This window comes from Cornus florida, unplaced genomic scaffold, assembly GCF_030987335.1.
Source record: "Cornus florida cultivar Cherokee Brave unplaced genomic scaffold, ASM3098733v1 CherokeeBrave_3.0.0_Hap2_Chr06, whole genome shotgun sequence".
Lineage (NCBI taxonomy): Eukaryota > Viridiplantae > Streptophyta > Magnoliopsida > Cornales > Cornaceae > Cornus > Cornus florida.
Window position 1 is genome coordinate 56,570,794 of NW_026775576.1, and position 7,106 is coordinate 56,577,899.

At 39.6% G+C, this 7,106-nt stretch overlaps 1 pseudogene; it reads left to right on the forward strand.

Moving 5' to 3' along the window:
• The first annotated feature begins 806 nt into the window (after positions 1–806).
• On the forward strand, positions 807–2,185 carry LOC132314149 (borneol dehydrogenase, mitochondrial-like; annotated as a pseudogene).
• The last annotated feature ends 4,921 nt before the right edge of the window (positions 2,186–7,106 follow it).

The window sequence follows — 7,106 nt, forward strand, 5'->3', positions numbered from 1 at the left end:
TATTTCCAAAGGATTGCATCTGTTTCCAAAGGGTTGCATCTATTTTTCAAAGAGTTGCATCTGTTTCTAAAGGGTTGCAACTGGTGTTGAACCAACATGACCCATGGTTGCACCCATACCCGAAAAAGCACTTTGTTTTCTATAAATACCACCCCTTTGGGGTCATTTGCTAACACACCAATTCAGAAAAAATTCATTTTCATTTTCTTCTATCTCCCTCTCTAGACTTGAACCCAACCTAAGTGGATTCAAACCATAGGTTAAGTGGTCCGAGCCACTTAGACCCTAATCTAATTTCACCGAGCCATATTAAGATTGGTCCGAATCATTTGGTTCGGATTGCACCCAATTCAGTATTTATATAGTATAGATGCATTTTTGAGTCAGAGAGAGTATTACACGGAGAAAGTTCGTCGTATCCATGAGTTTGTAGTGCTGCTACTGGTGGATGTAGACCGTTGTATCCTGGGAGATAAACGTCACTAAGTCCGTTAACACCATAGCGGGGCGAATCTATCTTAAAAACATAGTATCCAGTACTAGCCTCGATCCAGGTTCTTTATTTTTTATTATTACTTTATTACTTTATTTTGCATATTTAATTAAATATAGAATTGCATATTTAATTAATGATTTCTTAGCATATTGTTAATTATCTCATGACGTATTAGTATAAGGTTTGTTATATCTTAAATGTATGGTGAAGCATATATTTACCAACAAGATACCCAAATCCAAAAAATGTTAACCTGAGGGACTTTGTTCATATCATGCTCTTTGAACAAAACTACTTTGTGTGTAGAGAGATGATGCTTCGTCTTATTGAGAGTCGAGGCTTGGCTGGTTTTATAAATGTTGATGATGTTCTTGTCTTCACCATCCCTAGAAGGCAGATGAAGGAGCAAGAAACTACTCTCTATTAGGAAAGTAATTTTTTACACTTCAATCAAAAATCTCCTTACATTCTCTCTCTAACTTCTATTTATAGAAGTCTCTCTTTGCCCTAACCATCCCTTGGTTGTTTCTAAACGTAGAGACAATATGGGCTCGGACCCCTCCTAAACTAATCATTAAAATCATCAAAACTGTGGAAAAGCTTTTGTCTCAACAATAATGTCAGCAAACTCTGCAGCTGCACCATGGTTCATACATACTATTTAAGTTGCTATATATCCTACTATATAGAGAGAGAGTTTATTCGATGACACTGTAATGTTTTTATTTATATCTTATTTTTGTATAGATGCGTGATCCAAAACTCGACTCACAAATAAAAACTTGTTTTCAAATTCACCCATAACTCTATTAGGATGATCCTAGACCGGATGGGTAAGGTTAAATTGGCATCCCTATATGTAGTAATCATCACGAACAATTGCTTACTTCAATTTGGGTGCATACCCTTTGAACATATCTCAGATTGGAAGGCAAAGTGGCACTAGTCACTGGTGGAGCTCCCAACGTTGGAGAGAGCATTGCTAGAATATTTGCCAAACATGGCACTAAAGTCGTTATAGCAGATGTCCTAGATGAGTTGTCTCACTCAGTGTGCCAAGACATAGGTCCTGAACCATTTGTCAACTGTGATGTAACTAACGAGCTGGACATCAAAAACGCCATTGACACCACCATTGCCAAGCACGGCAAGCTAATGATCAACAATGAAGCCATCATAGACGGACCAAAAACAAGCATACTCAATGTCAGACAAGACTGAATTCGAGAGTGTCATTAGCTTTAACCTAACCGGTGTCTTCTTGGGCACCAAACAACCGGCTCGTGATGATCCCAGCTGGGAGGGGCAGCATAGTGACGATTGGGAGTGTTTCTTCTAGCGTTGGCGCGGTGTTGCAACTCACGCTTACGCAAGCTCAAAGCATGCCATGGTGGGACTCACGAAGAATGTGGCTGCGGAGCTGGGACAGTTTGGCATTCGAGTGAATTGCTTGTCGCCTTACTTCATTGTCACAGAGCAGACGAAGAAGTTTTACAAGACGGAGAATGAAGGGGGCTCTGGTGTTTATTCTAACTTAAGGGGTGACTCTTGGGGTGGGTGGAAGATGTGGCTGAGGCTGCTTTTTTTTGGCTAGTGATGAGTCCAAGTATGTGAGTGGGCATAATCTGGCACGATGGAGGCTTTACCATTATAAATCCGGCTTTTGGATTGTTTTCAAGAGCTAATTGATGTATTTTCAATCTAGTTTTGAGTTGGATCAACGTTGAATACTTTTATTTGATTTTGTGGCTCTTGTACTTGTGCACTCTAATAAAATGTTGCAGAATGAATGTTGTTGGAAGTTGAATGTTTGTATGAAATTCCTTCTGCTAGTTACATTGACATGATTGTTCTTCCAATGCAGACAAATCAAATTGTCTAAAAATTTAAGGTAATTTAAAATACATAATCACTCTTTTTTAACTGGGTTAGCTTCCTCACTCCAACAACTTTGCTTTCAAAGAGCCTTATATGTAAAAGACTATGTTAGGGTGGTCCATGTTGCAAATTTCACCGTCCAATGTGCATTAGTTTCACGGGTTTCACTCATTATAGAACACAAGAGTACCTACTATTGAGTATTGATGAGGGAAAAATATCTTTCGCTGTGATCAGGGGTGTTCAAATAAACCATCAACCCAAAAAATCAAACCAAATCAGACCGAATCGAGCGGTCTAGGCCGTTCATAGCGGTTCGGTCCGGTCACGGTTCTAAAATAATAGAACCTTGAATTTTTTATTCGGTCCCGGATTAAGATCCTACAAGACCGGATCAGCCCAGACCGAACCGTTACAATATGTATGTATTTATATATATTTATATATGTTATATTATATTATATATATATATATATATATATATATATATATATATATATATATCGCTATACGTACCTTTATACTACTCTTAACTTTACGAGAGATTTAGGCACAACGATCACACGTGAGCCAACATTCATCACTATCTAATATTTTTTTTATTTGTTTTTGCTTCTCCCAATGTTTTGATTTTTGAGTGCGTGCCAACATTACTCCACTATCTCTGTTTTTTTTTTTCTTTGCTCACGTCGCCTCATTCACTTCTTAGTTTTCATCGTCACGAAATCCAGTTGTTAATTAATCTCTCTCATGCAACCTTGCAAGTTTGATCATCCCCATCGATCTTTTATTGCTGTCTTCCGTGACATCATACCTACACATAGAAAAAGACTAATGTGCCCTTAACGAAGCTGTTTATATACACTTTGATATAGATATTTAAATAACGATGCACAACTAAATAAATATGAATTAATTTCCAAGAATACTAAAGCAAATGTATGATCCACACTCTTTAAGATTGATTTGACATTGAAAGTGCAAACCTAGTGAAGTAGACCAACAAGCATATCCAAAGAAAGACCTAATCTCTTTTACTGTACATGGCGATGGAAGACTAAAAATTATATCAACCTTAGCCTTGTCAACTTCCATACCCTTGTTTGAATAACACGCCTAAGAAAATTCCCTTTTTAACCATGAAGTGACATTTCTCTCAGTTTAAGACGAGATTCATTTCCTCACAATGAGTAAACACAAGTTTAAGATAATGGAAACACTCATAAAAAAATGATCCAAATACTGAGAAATCATCATAAATACCTCAAGAAAATGCTCTACCATATCAGAAAATATATTAATCATGCATGGTTAAAATGTAGCGGGTGCATTGCGCGCATAACCCAAATGGCATGCGTTGATAAGCAAATGTCCCAAAAGGGCATGTGAAGGTAGACTTCTCTTGGTCCTCAAGTGCACTAGGAATTTAATTATAATCGGAATAACCGTCAAGGAAACAATAATAAGCATGATCGGCTAATCTCTCAAGCATTTGATCAATAAAAAGAAGAGGAATTCAATTTTCGTCAATACACATTCACCACCCTATGGTCATACGGGTAGGCACTAACCAAGTGGTCATCAATCCTAATGATCAAGGGAATACCACCTTCACGTGCTATACAATGCACCCGCGACTTTTTAAAAGTGTATGATGTCTATCTTTTCAAACATGGTGGAGAAGATCACACGATTTGTAGGTGATCACCGGAGCATAGAGTGTTGAGACAGTGCGTGGTGGTGCGTGCAGAGCATGCGATTTGCAAACGCCCGAGTGTTACCGACACGTGAGTTACGTTTGTGGCGCGTGAGAGCACGTGGAATATCGTTGGGGGCGATTCTAGCTGTGTTATGACGGTCTAAGGGTGTTCTTTCAGGTTGTAGGAGTGAAAAACCGGAAATAGCCTATGAAAGACCAGTTTGGCGAAAGTTGTGGAAGTTGACGCCTTGAAGCGGCGTGGTGGCTAAGCGTGGTGGGTAAGCGGTAGCGTGAGTTTGATTGAGAACCTTGGACCGCCGCTGTCTCCGGCAGTGGCTCTGATACCATGTGAAGAGAGATCTTGAGTATATGATATGTAATGTAAAACTGATATATTGAATTGATGTGTTGTAATGATGCAAGTGATACAAGAGATTATGTGGGTTTTATATAGGTGAGGATTATGAGGTAGGTGTGCTATGTCAATGGTGGTGCGCTACATTGTCTAGGGTGGTTAAGGTCGTAGCCAGGAGATTGAAAGTGGTGGCAGGAAAGCCACTATCTCCCAGCTTTGACTAGTATGCATTCATTACAAAGAAAAATGAGATTTGCATTTCTAATTGCTAATGAATATTTGAATAGATCTAAAGTAAGAAAGTCAGAAATCTTGTGCTAGCTATATACACTGAGACGATGCATGATCATGTGTCCATGTGCTTATTTTCTGTGCAAAGGTTAGGTGGAGAATTTTAAGCATTTTTGTAAATTGATTGATGTGTTCTTTGAAGGGAGCAATACTGATTCAGTATGACACTACTCAATTTTCATCTGAAAGGGAAAGGAATCCGACCTGTTATTTTTCCTGGATTGTAGGTAGTTCACTATGTGACTCGAAGTGTTTGATGGGGTGATAGTTTATAAGAATATGTAAATCGGTTAATGGACCGCACAGACGCTTCATTTGTGTTTGAAACAGTTTGATGGGGGTGTTTTTTGCATTGTGTTTAGGCAGGCCACCGTCATTTAGCAATCCAATAAGTTGATCTTTTTTTTGAGATTAAGGGGAGGACATGCATTGGAATTTTTGAGGTGCTGAATGACCGGGATGGGTGGCCTTGTCGTAGCTTTTACTCTATGCGCTGCACAGGCGAGCGCACATAGCTGCAGTCATGGGATTTACGTTTCCAAAGATTTGTTGTATACCTGTATAAGCAATTGTTTTTCGGCTTTGAGTTACGTTCTTAGGCCAGCAAATGAGCTTCCACAGCCAAACAAGTGACTTGATCAACCGTCATTTGGAGCAAAGTTCAATATATTTAAGCCTATAAAACAAGGCTGAAAAGCATCTTGGACTAACCTCACAGTTGAAATGAAACAAAAGGCACATAAGTGTTTAAGAAACCCAGTGAACCATGCCTAACCATCACCTCTATTTGAGGGAGTGACAAATAACATGTGTTTGTGGCATTTGAGGGAGTGACAAATAACGTGTTTGAAACTTCTCAACTCCAAACATTCATCCTGATCATAAAAAGTTGAGGGAGTGACAAATAACGTGTTTGCAACCTCTCAACTCCAAACATTCATCATGATCATAAAAAGTTTACATATCAAGCCTTTTGCACTAAATTTCACCCCTCGTACCAAATTTTTAGCAAATAACAAGGGTCAAGTGCAGAAAACACCCCTATAATATGCTTATAGTGCATATTGCACCCCTCACATGCAAAAAGCACCCCAAACTACAAAACAAATACCTCTCCGGCAGTACAAACCACGTCTTTCTTCTTCGCGCCCCCACCCCCGCAAAGGAATACATACCTCTCCGGCAGCCTCTTCCCGACCGTCCACAACCTCCACCTCTCCTTCTATGACCTTGGCATCAACAAGATCGCCGTCTACACCACCTTCACCTTCATCAACGAGGCCTTGATTGAAGTCGTGAGCAGCGACCCAAAACTGAGACTTAGAGAGAGTTGCAGAGAACTGGCTTTGCCCGGTGGTTGCGGTTTTGGGGTGGAGAGTAAGGTTTAGTAGGGCCATTTTTGAAAGAATAAAAGGATAAAATAGACGTTATATAAATTGAGGGGTATTTAGGCACAAATTAAAAAGAATAGGGATATTTTTTGCATACATTTTCAAATAGAGGATAAAAGTGTTATGAGAGTTATACATCAGGGGTGTTTTTTGCACTTACTCCAAATAACAATACTGAAATACCAAAAATTCTACAAAATATTTCTTATAACACAAAGATTATTGGCTTAATGTTGGTCCCCTCACACAAAGATTCTCGGAAGATGAAATCCAAGCACTGGGATACAGCTATGGCACTAAGGTCAGTCACTTTATAGATTCAAACACTTGGAATTTTCCCAACCAACTCACTTCAATCATTCTTGAGCTTACTAGCCTTCCCCCTCCCTCAAATTCCAATGATCTAATCATATGGAAAGCTGGACCAACTGGTATCTACTCACTCAAGCATACAATCACTGCATTATCACCACCACCAGCTCCTATACCATGGTCTAATCTAGTTTGGTCTTCAGTTGCCATTCCTAGGCAAAGGATGATACTTTGGATTGCAGTGCAGTCAAAGCTCCCTACACTTGACAGCAAGTGTATGAGTACTAGTGGCCGGATTGGGTGCCTTGTGTCGCCTCTGCTCAGAGCTACATGAAACGCACTCTCATCTGTTCTTCAAGTGTGAATTTGTCGCACCTTTATGGAGATTTATTCAAGACAAATGCTGTTTTTACACTCAAAGTAACAGTTGGAGTCAATTTATCAATTGGGCATGCCACCATTGGAGTCAAAATACTATTGCACATGGGCTGTGTAGGCTTGCGTTAGCTGTTTTCGTTTACCATATATGGCAGGAGCAGAATAATAGACTCTGCCGGAGCTCGCCATCAACGCAGTCAAGGGTCATGAAGCAGATCACTTCTTCCATTGCAGAATCACTTAGCTTCGTAGAACCCCTCCTTCTCTGCCCTAGCTACTGAATGGGCCTTTTATCCAGTGGCTAAT